The 15,196-nt window shown below is 44.7% G+C and overlaps 1 protein-coding gene across 4 annotated transcripts in view; it reads left to right on the plus strand.

Moving 5' to 3' along the window:
* Positions 1–15,196, plus strand: part of ADAT3 (adenosine deaminase tRNA specific 3) — a 100,454-nt gene that overhangs the window by 703 nt on the left and 84,555 nt on the right. The gene's annotated exons all lie outside the window — the stretch shown is intronic.

The raw sequence follows: 15,196 nt of genomic DNA on the forward strand, positions 1-15,196 counted from the left end.
ATACTGCCTACTGCCGGACATCACCGATCAGGGTGATGTGCGGCATTAACCCTTTAGACACCACAATCAGAGTTGATTGCGACGTCTAAAATGCCGAAAACAAGTGCCAGTAGCTCAGTGGAGCTGGTTGGAACACCTGCAACAATGATCAGTGATCAAACACTGATCAGTGCTGTGCTATAGGCTCCTATGGCACAGTGCAAGTAGTAGTCCCCATGGCAGTGTTTTCCAAACACTGCGCCTCCAGCTGTTGCAAAACTATGACTCCCAGCATGCCTGGACAGCCAAAGGCTGTCTGGGCATGCTGGGAGTTGTAGTTATGCAATAACTGGAGACACACTGTTTGGAAAACACTGCCATGGGGACTACTACTTGCACTCTTGTGATTTTAGACAAGTACTGTGCCATAGGAGCCTATAGTACAGCACTGATTAGTGTTATCAGCACTCTATTACTACGGGCTGCCTACATTACTGGTGCGCGATCGGACAGGACAAACAAAGGTAAGGAACCTCTGCCCTATGAAAAAGAGAAAAATTTAAACAGAAAAGGTAGTAAATGTTAATAAGCCCCTCTCCTTAAATGGGCACTGTCAGATACAATAACTTTTGATATGTTATAAAGCATGCAAAAACATGTTTTGCAATTGCTTTCATCAGAAAATGTTCAGTATTTTATACTGAAAAGGCCAATCAAAAAAAAAAAAAGGTTGCAACTAGGGGTCCCCCTGCCTCCTGGGATACATGCCAGTCCTGCAATGTCCAGTGGTCATCGACATGTCATGGACACTGAGTGATTGACAGGGCTGTAGGCAGGTCCAGAGCTGCTGGGCTTGCCCCCCAACCCTCTGTGAGTCAGAAAAGAGGGAGGGAGGGGGAGGAGTCAACACAGTGAGGAGATGCCTCTGCATGGACAGAAACCTCACTGAGCAATTATTTATAGTAACATAGTTCATAAGGTTGAAAAAAGACTAGAGTCCATCACGTTCAACCTATATCCCTAATGAGTCCCTACTGAGTTTATCCAGAGGAAGGCAAAAAAAAACTCATACTAGAGGTAAATTCCTTCACGACTCCAAATATGGCAGTCAGAATAAATCCCTGGATCAATGTTCTGTCCCTATAATTTGAATATACATAACCAGCAATGTTCTTACTCTCCAAAAATGCACCCAGACCCCTTTTTAAATTCTTTTACAGAGTTCCCCATGACCACCTCCTCTGGGAGAGAATTTCAAAGTCTCACTGCTCTTGTGTAGAAACCTTCTTTCCTCTAAACGGACAGGACGCCCCCTTGTTATAGATACAGTCCTGGGTACAAATAGATCATGGGAGAGATCACTGTACAGTCCCCTGATATATTTATACATTGTTATTAGGTCGCCCCTAAGCCTTCTTTTTTTATAAACTAAATAACCCTAATTCCCTGTATTACCCTGGTTGCTTGTCTTGGAACCCTCTCCAGCTCCACTGTATCTTTCTTGTACACTGGTGCCCAGTACTGTACACAGTATTCTATGTGTGGTCTGACTAGTGATTTGTACAGTGGTAGAATTATTTCCTTGTCGTGGGCATCTATGCCCCTATTGATGCACCCCATGATTTTATTTGCCTTGGCAGCAGCTGCCTGACACTGGTCACTACAGCTAAATTTACTGTTAACTAAAACTCCCAAGTCCTTTTCCACGTCAGTCGTCCCTAGTGTGCTCCCATTTAATACATAATCCCAGGCTGAATTTTTTCCTCCACGTGCATTACCTTACATTTATCAGTGTTGAACCTAATCTGCCACTTCCCAGCCCAAGCCTCCAACCTATCCAGATCCATTTGTAACAGTGCCCTGTCCTCTATTGTGTTTACCGCTTTACAGAGTTTAGTGTCATCTGCAAAGATTGCTACTTTACTATTCAACCCCTCTACAAGGTCATTAATGAATATATTAAATAGGACAGGACCCATTACTGACCCCTGTGGTACCTCACTAGTTACAGTTACTCAATCAGAATAAGTACCATTAATAACCACCCTGTTTCCTATCACTGAGCCAGCTACTTACACACATTCTCCCCCAGCCCCATCCTTCTCATTTTATGCACCAACAGTTTATGTGGAATCGTATCAAATGCTTTGGAAAAATCCAGATATACAACATCCAGCGATTGCCCATGGTCCAGTCTTGAGCTCACCTCCTCATAAAAGCTGATCAGGTTAGTTTGACAGGACCAATCCCTCATAAAGCCATGCTGATATGGAGTCATACATTTATTTGTATCAAGATATTTCAAAATAGCATCTCTTAGAAAACCCTCATACAATTTACATACAACAGAGTTTAAACTAACAGGCCTATAACTTCCGGGGTCACCTTTTGTCCCCTTTTTAAATATTGGCACCACATTTGCCATGCGCCAGTCCTGGAGAACAGTCCCTGTTACTATAGAGTCCATGAATATTAAAAATAGAGGTCTGTCTATTACACTACTTAATTCCCTTAGAACATGGGGGTAAATGCCATCTGGACCTGGTGATTTTATCTGTTTTTTTTTTTTTTTTTTTTTTTTGTAGGCGGCACTGTACTTCTTCCCGGGTTTGACAGGTGACCTGTAAAGGGGAGTTTGCCTTATCTCCCTGTATTTCACCTGGCATTTCATTTTCCTCGGTGAATACAGTGGAGAAGAATTTGTTTAATATATTAGCTTTTTCCTGATCCCCGTTTATAATTTCTTCTTTATCATTTTTTAAAGGGCCTACACTTTCATTTTTGACCTTTTTGCTATTTATATAGTTAAAGAACATTTTGGGGTTAGTTTTGCTCTCTTTGGCAATGAGTCTTTCTGTCTCCATTTTTGCGGCTTTTAACTGTTTTTTTTTTTTTTTTTTACATATTTTACATTTTTCTCTATAGCTTTTTAATGCTTCTTCACTGTCGTCCTCTTTTAGTAGCTTAAATGCTTTATTTTTGTCATTTATTGCCCCTTAACATTTTTATTCATCCATATTGGTTTTCTTTTATTTCTGACCCTTTTATTCCCATAAGGTATATACAGTGGCGTACCAAGGGGAGGGGGGGGGCGGTGCCACTCAAGGGGGGTGCCAGGGGCGGACTGACCCGCCGCCGCAACTACTGAGGATCTGGGACACTCGTCCCAGATCCCCAGCAGACAGCGCTACATTCTCCTGTATGCGCAATACAGGAGAAGGCGTCCCCTCTGTGTGAGCCGCACCTGCAGCTTACACAGAGGAGACGTGACCTCCGCCCCCACGCAGCACGCAGTACTGGCGCCGTTGACATCGGTGGCGGGCCCTGCAGCTGAGGAGATCGCTGCGTGGGATATCAGGTGAGCATCATTTATTATTTTTTATTTTTTTAACCCTGCCTATACCTACAGGGAAGGAAGGTGGGGGGGGGGTGCTCTGCATATATCTGAGGGAGAGGGGGGTGCTCTGCATATATCTGAGGGAGAGGGGGGGTGATCTGCATATATCTGAGGGAGAGGGGGGGTGATCTGCATATACCTGAGGGAGAGGGGGGGTGCTCTGCATATACCTGAGGGAGAGGGGGGGGTGCTCTGCATATACCTGAGGGAAAGAGGGGGTTACCTGGCTACCTTTTACTGTGCAGGACACCAAGGAGGGCATTATTACAGTTTGTGGGCCTATAGATGGGAAGATTGTGTATAGAAGGGGAGGGCACTGAAAAAAAAATGCAGAGTCTGACATGTTTTTCCTGCAGATGTTAAGAGATCCACATGGCGGTCTTATCCGGACGGAGAAGAAATAGAAAGAGTACGCCGCTGATCAGAAAAGACGTCATTGTGAGTCCCAAAATGTAACTGTGATCACTTATATGGTATACACATCCTGTGTATAGCTGATATCTACCGCCATATGGTCCTGTATATAATCACTTATACAGATCCTTTATAGTATACTGGTCTGTGTATAGTGGTTTTATTCAGTAAATTATGGCGGTATTATCCAGTTATTGTGTGGTGGTTTATATTTACTCCTTGTATACCAGTATTATTGGTCATGGAAATTTACCTACGTTAAAGTGTTTCTTACATATATAAATTTAAATTTATTGTGTGTTGGATTTGGGTGGAATAGGAGCGTGGCAAAAGATTGATGAGCTGCAGAGCCTAGCAGGGGCCCTTGCCTTTTTTTTGGTCCGGGGGCCCCGAGTGTTGTCAGTCCGCCCCTGGGGGGAGGGGAGGGAGGTGGTGTAATTAAGGTACTAGGTACGCCCCTGGGTATATACATCTTACAGTGAGAATTTAAGATAATTTTAAGTCTCCCATTTAGTGTCAGTATTCTTCTTTTCTCTATCGGCTCCATTGGGGGACACAGACCGTGGGGTGTATGCTGCTGTCTCTAGGAGGTGTGACACTATGGTAATAAAAAAAAAAAAAGTCAGCTCCTCCCAGCAGGATATACCCGCCTTCAGGCTTTGAGCTAGTCATGCATAGAAAATGCCAACATCTATGTGTATGTTCCCATACCATGCAAAATTATAACAAAAAAGAAAAACCAAGGTATTCTGGGACACAAATTCAATCTTTATTGTTTAGCAAAAAAGAGACATACATTTAAAAAAGGCACAAAATGCCAAGATGGTCCTACAAATAAACACCCGGAGGTCCTAGAACAAGGGGTTAATCCCCAAAAATACCTGTATATCCAGATAGCTAAAAGAGCCTACTTATAATAACAAAAGTGTCCCAACTAGTGGCTGCACCCAGTAAGGTAACAGCCCTATACATTTGTACACATAGCAAGAGGTTGTTAACTTCACCTTCTAGGGACACACCAGGACCTCCGTCACCCAACGTTTCGCAATTAAATGCTTCTTCCGGGGCGTGGACTCTCCACACTCTGACTCGCTTTGGGTGGATGGTCAACCAGGACAAGTCAGTCCTCTGTCCTACCCAGTCTCTAACCTTCCTGAGACTTCGATTCGACGGCCTCTGCCCGCTTTTGTCTTCTGCCAGACAAATGTCTGGTGCTCTGGTCGGAGGTCCGCTCCCTTCGGACCCAGGTATCTGTCTCCATCCGCACTTGTATGGAAGTCCTGGGTCGGGTGGTGGTAACTATGGAGGCCGTACCCTTTGCCCAGTTTCATTACCGCCCCCTTCAACTGGCGATTCTCTCTCGATGGAACAGGTCTCCTCTGTCCCTCGATCGTCAGATTGTTCTCCCTCGCAGGGTCCATCAGTCTCTGCTCTGGTGGCTCCGCTCCCCCCTTCTTCTCCAAGGGCGGTCATTTCTTCCCCTTCTCTGGCAGGTTGTTACAACGGATGCCAGCCTGTCGGGCTGGGGCGGCGTGTTCAGGGATTGGACGGTCCAGGGACTCTGGTCTCCCCTGGAGACCCTTCTTCCGATAAACATATTGGAATTACGGGCGATTCTTCTTTGTCTTCTTCATTGGGAGTCCCGTCTTCAGTCCTGTCCGCGTTCAGTCGGACAACCCCACGGCCGTGGCGTACATAAATAGACAGGGCAGCGCTCGCAGCTCAGCAGCCATGGCCGAGGTGACCAAGATTCTCACCTGGGCAGAGAGTAAGGTTCCGGCCATTTCGGCTTTTCACATTCCGGGAGTGCTCAACTGGGAAGCGGACTTCCTCAGTCGGTCCGACCCCGGCAAGTGGTCTCTTCATTCGGAGGTCTTCTCGCAGATCTGCGACCTCTGGGGCTTCCGGATGTGGAACTCTTCGCGTTCCGGCACAATTGAAAGATCCTTCCGTTTGTGTCCAAGTCCCGGGACCCTCAGGCTCTGGCCGTGGACGCCCTAGTGATTCCTTGGGCGGGGTTCGCCCTACCTTATCTGTTCCCTCCTCTTCCGCTCCTTCCTAGGGTGCTGAGGAAGCTCAAGGCAGAGGACGTCCTCTCCTTTCTGGTAGCTCCAGATTGGCCCCGAAGGTCGTGGTACGCCGACGTAGTCAGGCTCCTGGATGACGCTCCTCTGCGCCTTCTGCTCCGCCCGGACCTATGTTCTCAGGGTCCTCTTGCCACCCCAATTTTCAGTCGCTGCATATGTTGGCGTAGCGGTTGAGACCGCGGTTTTGAGGGCCTGCGGGTTCTCTTCCCAAGTCTTTCACACCATGATCTAGGCTCGTAAGCCCTCCTCCGCACGAATTTACCACCGTACTTGGCGGTTTTATTTTCATTGGTGTGAAGCTCAGGACTTCTCCCCAGTGACCTTCTCTATTCCCTGTCTTCTCTCTTTTTTTTTTTTGCAGTCGTGGTTAGAACTGGGGTTGTCTCTCAGTTCCCTTAAAGGTCAGATTTCGGCCCCTGGTTTCTATTTCTCATGTCCGGACATACCTGCAAGGAGTGGCACACGCTGTTCCTCCTTATTGGTCACCTTCTCCCCCTTGGGACTTGAATTTGGTTCTGGGTGCCCTCCAGGGGGCACCCTTTGAGCCCCTTAGAGAGGTGTCTCTCCGCCTCCTTTCTTGGAAGGTGGCGTTTCTTGTTGCTATCACCTCCATCCGGAGGGTGTCTGAACTGGCAGTTCTTTCCTGCTGTTCTCCGTTTCTGATGATCTGCCAGGACAAGGTCGTTTTCCGGTCAGTTCCTTCCTTTTTGCCTAAGGTGGTCTCGGCCCTTCATCTCAATGAGGACATTTGTCCTCTCGTCCTTTTGTCCGGCTCCTTCTCTTCCTAAGGAGCGCTTACTACACAAGCTGGATGTAGTTTGGGCTGTTCGGTCTTATCTCTCCATCACTTCTTCGTTTCTTCAGTGTGATTCCTTTTTCGTCCTTACGGAAGGTCGTCGCAAGGGACTACCTGCTTCCAAGGCCACCATTTCTCGGTGGATTCGGTCCGCCATTGCGGAAGCCTATCACTGTAAGGGGAAGATTCCTCCTTTCAGGGTTGTGGCTGATTCCACACATTCTGTTGGGCATCCTGGGCTCTCCAGAATAGAGCCTCGGCCACGCAGATTTGCAAGGCGGCTACCTGGTCGTCTTTGCACACTTTCTCGAGGTTTTCCCGAGTTCATACTTTCGCATCGGCTGATGCTAGTCTGGGTCGTAAAGTGTTGCAGGCGGCAGTGGATCAGCCGTCTGCCTGATTACTTATCTGCCCACCCAAGGGACGGCTTTGATACGTCCCACGGTCTGTGTCCCCCAATGGAGCCGATAGAGAAAGAGATTTTACGGTAAGTGTTTAAAAAAATCTCCTTTTCTCTAAGGATCCATTGGGGACACAGCTCCCGCCCTTTTTGGGTTTTTCCTTTTGGTTCTCTGTCTGAGGGTGTGTTCAGTTATGTTTTTTTTCTTCTGGTTCTCGAACAGTTTTGTGTTTTTCTTTGCCCTATTGCTCTCGAACTTAAACTGACGAGCTCAGAGCCTGAAGGCGGGTATATCCTGCTGGGAGGAGCTGACTTTTTTTTATTACCATAGTGTCACCCCTCCTAGAGACAGCAGCATACACCCCACGGTCTGTGTCCCCCAATGGATCCTTCGAGAAAGATTTTGCGGTAAGTGTTAAAAAATCTCCTTTTTGAGGGCATTATCCCATTTTATATTGTTAATGGCTTCTCTGAGTTGGTCAAGCTTTGCCTTCCTAAAGTTCATTGTTTTTGTGGCTCCTCAAGAGATTCCCTTATTGAAGAACAAGTTATAATGTATTATATTATGATCACTATTTCCTAGGTGTCCTTCAAATTGCACATTAGTTACTCTGTCAGGTCTGTTGGTTAATATTAAGTCTAGTACGCTGCCCCCACTGGTCGGGCTCTGCACCATTTGGGACAGAGAATTGTCTTTAGCTATAGTCAGAAACCTGTTTCCTTTATGAGGTTCACAGAACTCAGTCTCCCAATTTATATCAGGATAGTTAAAGTCCCCCATTTATTATCAACTCATTCTGATTTGCTGCCTTGTTTGTTTGCCTCATTAACTCTTCTGCTTCTTCCATTATGTTAGGTGTTTACTATAAGCCACTAATCAGAATTTTATTATTTTTATCTCCATATATTTCTACCCATAATGACTCCACAATATCGTTTCCCTCCCGTATATCCTCCCGCAGTGCGGCCTTCAGACTGGACTTTACATAAAGAGACTCCTCCCCCTTTCCGTTTTGTCCGATCCTTCCTGGATAGACTATATCCCTGTATGTTGACTGCCCAGTCACAGGTATCATCCAACCAAGTCTCTGTTATACCCACTATGTCATAATCCTCCTCAGACATCAACCACTGCAGTTCATCAGTTTTATTGGACAGACTTCTGGCATTAGTCAACATGCAATTCAATCAATGGCATATGGTATTTCTTCCTTTTGAAGCCTATCCCTATTAACTATTCTAACCTCTCCCTCCGCTCCACCCCCAGGTACATTTAATAAGTCCCCCCTCTCTATCTACACTATCTTCACCCTCTATGTTGTAGGTTCCCTCCCCCCCAGTCTCTAGTTTAAACACTCCTCCACCCTTCTAGTCATCTTTTCCCCAAGCACAGCTGCACCCTCCCCATATTATAAGTAGATAAAGGTAATTCTGAGAGAGATATAGGTCGAAGACACATAAAATATAAATGTACATGACAGGATGTTCAGGATGAGCAAAATATAACTTTTTTTTAGGGGGGGGGGGGTCTGACAGGTACGCTTTAAGTCACCCCTTTTTCCCCATTTTGAATTAAAATGTAAACAAAAAGGAACATAAACATACATGGTATTGCTGCGTGCGTAAATGCCCAAACTATTAAAATATAACATTAACAATACTGCGTACTCAATGGTGTAAATGTAAAAAGAAAATACCAAATACCAGGATTTTTGGACTCTTCATATACCAGAAAAAAAATAAGTTATTAAAGTCCCATCAAAACAAAAATGTTATCGATTTAAAAACTACAGATCAGTCAAAACATGAGCTCTCATACATCCCTGCATATGGAAAAATAAGAGATAAAGAGGTCGGAAGAGGGAAATTTTATTCATAATATTTATTTTTTCCAAAAAGATCTGATTTTTAGGTTGTAAATGAAAACAGAAAAAAATATATAATTTTTATTGAAAAGTGCACTGCGTAGAATCTACAACATTGTAGATTATTTTTTTTATTTTTTGGTGGTAAAAGGAGTGTCAAAGTATAATTGGTGGCACATAAAACAAGCCCTGATATATTTTAGGTCTGTAAGGGGAAGTTGAAAGTGTTATGGCTATTAGAAGGCGACGAGGAAAAAAACAATACCTCCCCCCCCCCCCCCCCCCCGTTCCCAGTCCTTAACCCCTTAAGGACGCAGGACGTAAATGTACGTCCTGGTGAGGTGGTACTTAACGCACCAGGACGTACATTTACGTCCTATGCATAACCGCGGGCATCGGAGCGATGCCCGTGTTATGCGCGGCTGATCCCGGCTGCTGATCGCAGCCAGGGACCCGCCGTCAATGGCCGACGCCCGCGATCTCGCGCGCGTCCGCCATTAACCCCTCAGGTGCCGGGATCAATACAGATCCCGGCATCTGCGGCAGTGCGCGATTTGAATGAATGATCGGATCGCCCGCAGCGCTGCTGCGGGGATCCGATCATTCATAACGCCGCACGGAGGTCCCCTCTCCTTCCTCCGTCCGGCTCCCGGCGTCTCCTGCTCTGGTCTGTGATCGAGCAGACCAGAGCAGGAGATGACCGAAAACACTGATCTGTTCTATGTCCTATACATAGAACAGATCAGTATTAGCAATTATGGTATTGCTATGAATAGTCCCCTATGGGGACTATTCAAGTGTAAAAAATTAAAAAAAAAAATGTTAAAGTAAAAGTAAAAAAAAAGTGAAAAATCCCCTCCCTCAATAAAAAAGTAAAACGTCCGTTTTTTCCTATTTTACCCCCAAAAAGCGTAAAATTTTTTTTTTATAGACATATTTGGTATCGCCGCGTGCGTAAATGTCCGAACTATTAAAATAAAATGTTAATGATCCCGTACGGTGAACGGCGTGAACGGGGAAAAAAAAGTCCAAAATTCCTACTAATTTTTTAATACATTTTATTTAAAAAAAAAATTATAAAAAATGTATTAAAAGTTTTTTATATGCAAATGTGGTATCAAAAAAAAGTACAGATCATGGCGCAAAAAATGAGCCCCCATACCGCCGCTTATACGGAAAAATAAAAAAGTTAGAGGTCATCAAAATAAAGGGATTATAAACGTACTAATTTGGTTTAAAAGTTTGTGATTTTTTTTTAAGCGCAACAATAATATAAAAGTATGTAATAATGGGTATCATTTTAATCGTATTGACCCTCAGAATAAAGAACACATGTCATTTTTACCATAAATTGTATGGCGTGAAAACGAAACCTTCCAAAATTAGCAAAATTGCGTTTTTCGTTTTAATTTCCCCACAAAAAGTGTTTTTTGGTTGCGCCATACATTTTATGATATAATGAGTGATGTCATTACAAAGGACAACTGGTCGCGCAAAAAAACAAGCCCTCATACTAGTCTGTGGATGAAAATATAAAAGAGTTATGATTTTTAGAAGGCGAGGAGGAAAAAATGAAAAACGTAAAAATTAAATTGTCTGAGTCCTTAAGGCCAAAATGGGCTGAGTCCTTAAGGGGTTAAATCCCTACACAATAGAGCAACGCAACAGCGCCGTAGAGGGTGGAGACTACACTATACCAAGCCAGGCACATGAAATGCGGAGGAGGAATTAAAGTACAGGGTGGGCCATTTATATGGATACACCTTAATAAAATGGGAATGGTTAGTGATATTAACTTCCTGTTTGTGGCACATTAGTATATGTGAGGGGGGAAACTTTTCAAGATGGGTGGTGACCGTGGCGGCCATTTTGAATTTGGACATTTTGAATCCAACTTTTGTTTTTCCAATAGGAAGAGGGTCATGTGACACATCAAACTTATTGGGAATTTCACAAGAAAAACAACGATGTGCTTTGTTTTAACATAACTTTATTCTTTCATGAGTTATTTACAAGTTTCTGACCACTTATAAAATGTGTTCAATGTGCTGGCCATTGTGTTGGATTGTCAATGCAACCCTCTTCTCCCACTCTTCACCCACTGATCACAACACCGCAGGAGAAATGCTAGCACAGGCTTCCAGTATCCGTAGTTTCAGGTGCTGCAGAATGGGCAAAACAAAAATTGGAACAGGACCCTCAGTTTACGCAGATCTTGTTCATTGATGAGGCAAACTTTTATGTGAATGGTGAAGTTAACAAACAAAACCACCGCTATTGGTCTGACACTAACGCCCTTTGGATAGATCCCTCCAAGACTGTTGGAACACAAAAATTGATGGTATGGTGTGGTATATGGGGTACAAAGATAGTCGGGCCATTCTTCATCAATGGAAACCTGAAGGCCACTGGATATGCGAAATTGCTACATAATGATGTGTCTCCCTCTTTATACACTGAAGCTGGCACATTCCCGGAGTTTTTCCAGCAAGATGGTTGCACCACCACATTATGGGTGTCAGGTCCGAGCATTCCTAGATGAAGAGATTCCTGGAAAGGTCTCCCGATCTGACCCCTTTAGACTTTTATCTTTGGGGTCATCTGTAGACAATTGTCTATGCTGTGAAGATACGAGATGTGCAGCACCTGAAACTACGGATACTGGAAGCCTGTGCTAGCATTTCTCCTGCGGTGTTGCTATCAGTGTGTGAAGAGTGGGAGAAGAGGGTTGCATTGACAATGCAACACAATGGGCAGCACATTGAACACCTTTTATAAGTGGTCAGAAACTTGTAAATAACTCATGAAAGAATAAAGTTACGTTAAAACCAAGCACATCATTGTTTTTCTTGTGAAGTTCCCAATAAGTGTGATGTCACATGACACTCTTACTATTGAAAAAAACTAAAGTTGGATTCAAAATGGTCGACTTCAAAATGTCCGCCATGGTCACCACCCATCTTGACAAACAGGAAGTTAATATCACTAACCATTTCCATTTTATTAAGGTGTATCCATGTAAATGGCCCACCCTGTAGTACTCCAGAATAAGAAAACCTATCAAATCCCCTCCATTTTATGTTCAGTCAATGAATGCGAAATTGGGGGAGTTGGCTTTATGAAATAGGGGGCTTGAACATTAGAGGGGATTTCACAATTTGTTTAATATATCGCAATGGCATATTGAAATAATCGCAATTGCACACTTTCCCCATATCGTTGCCCTAATGTCCACCATTGACCCTGAATGCGCGGCTGATGATAGCAGCCATCTCTGACAGTCAATGAAGCAATCTTAGCTCCTACACTCACTTTATAGAGAAAACACAGCTTGGTTGTTATCAAGACACAAGTTTGTCCTTTTTGTCCTTATCAACTTCATTTTTGCACTTTTTTGTTTTTTTCCACCTCATCCTCTAAAAATCCTAACCCTTTCAATTTAATACCTACAGACCTGAGGGCTTGTTTTTTTGTACCACAAACATTAATTTGTATTGGCATCAATCATTTCACTTCAAAATCTAAGGCAAAAAAAAAAAAAAAAAACATTTTTTGGGGGGGAATTGAAGAAAATAACTAAATTTTGTAACTTTTGAGGGGGTTCCGTTTCGACACAGTGCACTTTTTAGTAAAAATGATACACAATCTTTATGCTGTAGGTCCATAGGTTTACATCAATACCTAAATTATATTATACTTTAAAAAGAAAAAAAAATTTTGCCGAAAATTTGTATGTTTAACCTCTACAGGACATAGGGCGTATGGATACGCCCTCCATCCCGAGTCCTTAAGGACCGAGGGCGTATCCATACGCCCGTGGGAATTCCGGCCCCCACCGCTAGCCGGTTGGGGACCGGAGCCGGATGCCTGCTGAAATCGTTCAGCAGGCATCCCGGCATATCGCCCAGGGGGGTCATTATGCCCCCCCATGTCGGCGATCGCCGCAGATCGCTGGACAATTCAGTCCAGCGATCTGCGGCGATTCCGGGTCAATCGGGTCTCCGGTGACCCGGAATTACTGGCTGTTCGGGGCCGTCTCTGAAGGCCCCGAACAGCCAGAGCCTGCAGGGGTGAGGTGGCACTGGTGCCACCTCACGATCGCCCTGATTCGTCGGCCGGATTACTGGCCGACCAATCAGGGCGCCTGCTGCGGGTGTCACTCCCGCACCCGCTCCGCCCCTCTTCCGGAGGACGTGAGCGGGTGCGGGACGTGCACCCCGGGTGCTGGGGACCCCGATCCCCGGCGTCAATGTTGGGATCGGGGCCCCAGGAGCAGCGGCGGCGGCGGAACTGACACCATTCGGCTGGATCGTTGGAGGTGAGTGACATCCTTCTGTTGCTTAGCAACAGCTCCCAGCATGCAAAAAGGGCATGCTGGGAGCTGTAGTTATGCAACAGCAGGAGGCAGACCACCACAACTCCCAGCATTCCCTTATGGGCATGCTGGGACTTATGGTTTTGCAACAGCTGGAGGCACATTTCTTCTATGGAAAAGTGTACCTTCAGCTGTTGTATAACTGTTTTTTTTACCTAACTCAGTGTTTCACGACCGGTGTGCCTCCAGCTGTTGCAACCTACAACTCAGCAGTCACCGTACACCATGCACCGTACATGCTGGGAGTTGAAGTTTTGCAACAGCTGGAGGCACACTGGTTGTGAAACACTGAGTTGGGTCACAAACTCAGTGATACATAACCAGTGTGCCTACAGTTGTTGCAAAACTACAACTCTCAGCAGTCACCGACAGCGAACGGGCATGCTGGGAGTTGTAGTTATGCAACAGCTGGATGTCCGTCCCCCCAATGTGAACGTACAGGGTACACTCACATGGGCGGAGGATTACAGTAAGTATCTGGCTGCAAGTTTGAGCTGCCGCAAACTTTCTGCTGCAGCTCAAACTGCCAGCGAGAAACTACTGTGAACCCCCGCCCTTGCGACTGTACCCTAAAAACACTACACTAGCACAAAAAATAAAATAAAAAGTAAAAAACACTACATATGCACATACCCCTACACAGCCCCCCTCCCCTCCCCAATAAAAATGAAAAACGTCTAGTACGCCACTGTTTCCAGAATGGAGCCTCCAGCTGTTGCAAAACAACTCCCAGTATTGTCGGACAGCCGTTGACTGTCCAGGCATGCTGGGAGTTTTGCAACAGCTGGAGGCACCCTTTTTTGGAATCACTGGCGTAGAATTCCCCTATGTCCACCCCTATGCAAGTCCCTAATTTAGGCCTTAAATGCACATGGCGCTCTCACTTTGGAGCCCTGTCGTATTTCAAGGCAACAGTTAAGGGTCACATATGGGGTATCGCCGTACTCGGGAGAATTTGTGTTAAAAATTTTGGGGGGTATTTTCTGCTTTTACCCTTTTTAAAAATGTAAAATTTTTGGGAAAACAAGCATTTTAGGTAAAAAAAAAATTTTTTTTTTTACATATGCAAAAGTCGTGAAACACCTGTGGGGTATAAAGGTTCACTTAACCCCTTGTTACGTTCCCCGAGGGGTCTAGTTTCCAAAATGATACGCCATGTGGGTTTTTTTTTTTGCTGTCCTGGCACCATAGGGGCTTCCTAAATGCGGCATGCCCCCAGAGAAAAATTTGCTTTAAAAAAGCCAAATGTGACTCCTTCTCTTCCGAGACCTGTAGTGCGCCAGCAGAGCACTTTTCACCCCCATATGGGGTGTTTTCTGAATCAGGAGAAATTGGGCTTCAAATTTTTAGGGGTATTTTCTGCTATTACCCTTTTTAAAAATTAAAAATTTTGGGGAAAACAAGCATTTTAGGTAAAATTTTTTTTTTTTTTTTGACATTTGCAAAAGTCGTGAAACACCTGTGGGGTATTAAGGTTCACTTTATCCCATGTTACATTCCCCGAGGGGTCTTGTTTCCAAAAGGGTATGCCATGTGGGTTTTTTTTTTTGCTGTTCTGGCACCAGAAGGGCTTCCTAAATGCAACATGCCCCCCAAAAACCATTTCATAAAAACGTACTCTCCAAAATCCCCTTGTCGCTCCTTCGCTTCTGAGCCCTCTACTGCGCCCGCCGAACACTTTACATAGACATATGAGGTATGTCCTTACTCGAGAGAAATTGGGCTACAAACACAAGTAAAAATTTTGTCCTTTTACCCCTTGTAAAAATTCAAAAATTGGGTCTACAAGAACATGTGAGTGTAAAAAATGATGATTGTTAATTTTCTCCTTCACTTTGCTGCTATTCGTGTGAAACACCTAAAGGGTTAAAACACTTACTGAA

The sequence above is a fragment of the Hyla sarda genome, chromosome 7 (assembly GCF_029499605.1).
Source record: "Hyla sarda isolate aHylSar1 chromosome 7, aHylSar1.hap1, whole genome shotgun sequence".
In the NCBI taxonomy this organism is placed as follows: Eukaryota; Metazoa; Chordata; class Amphibia; order Anura; family Hylidae; genus Hyla; species Hyla sarda.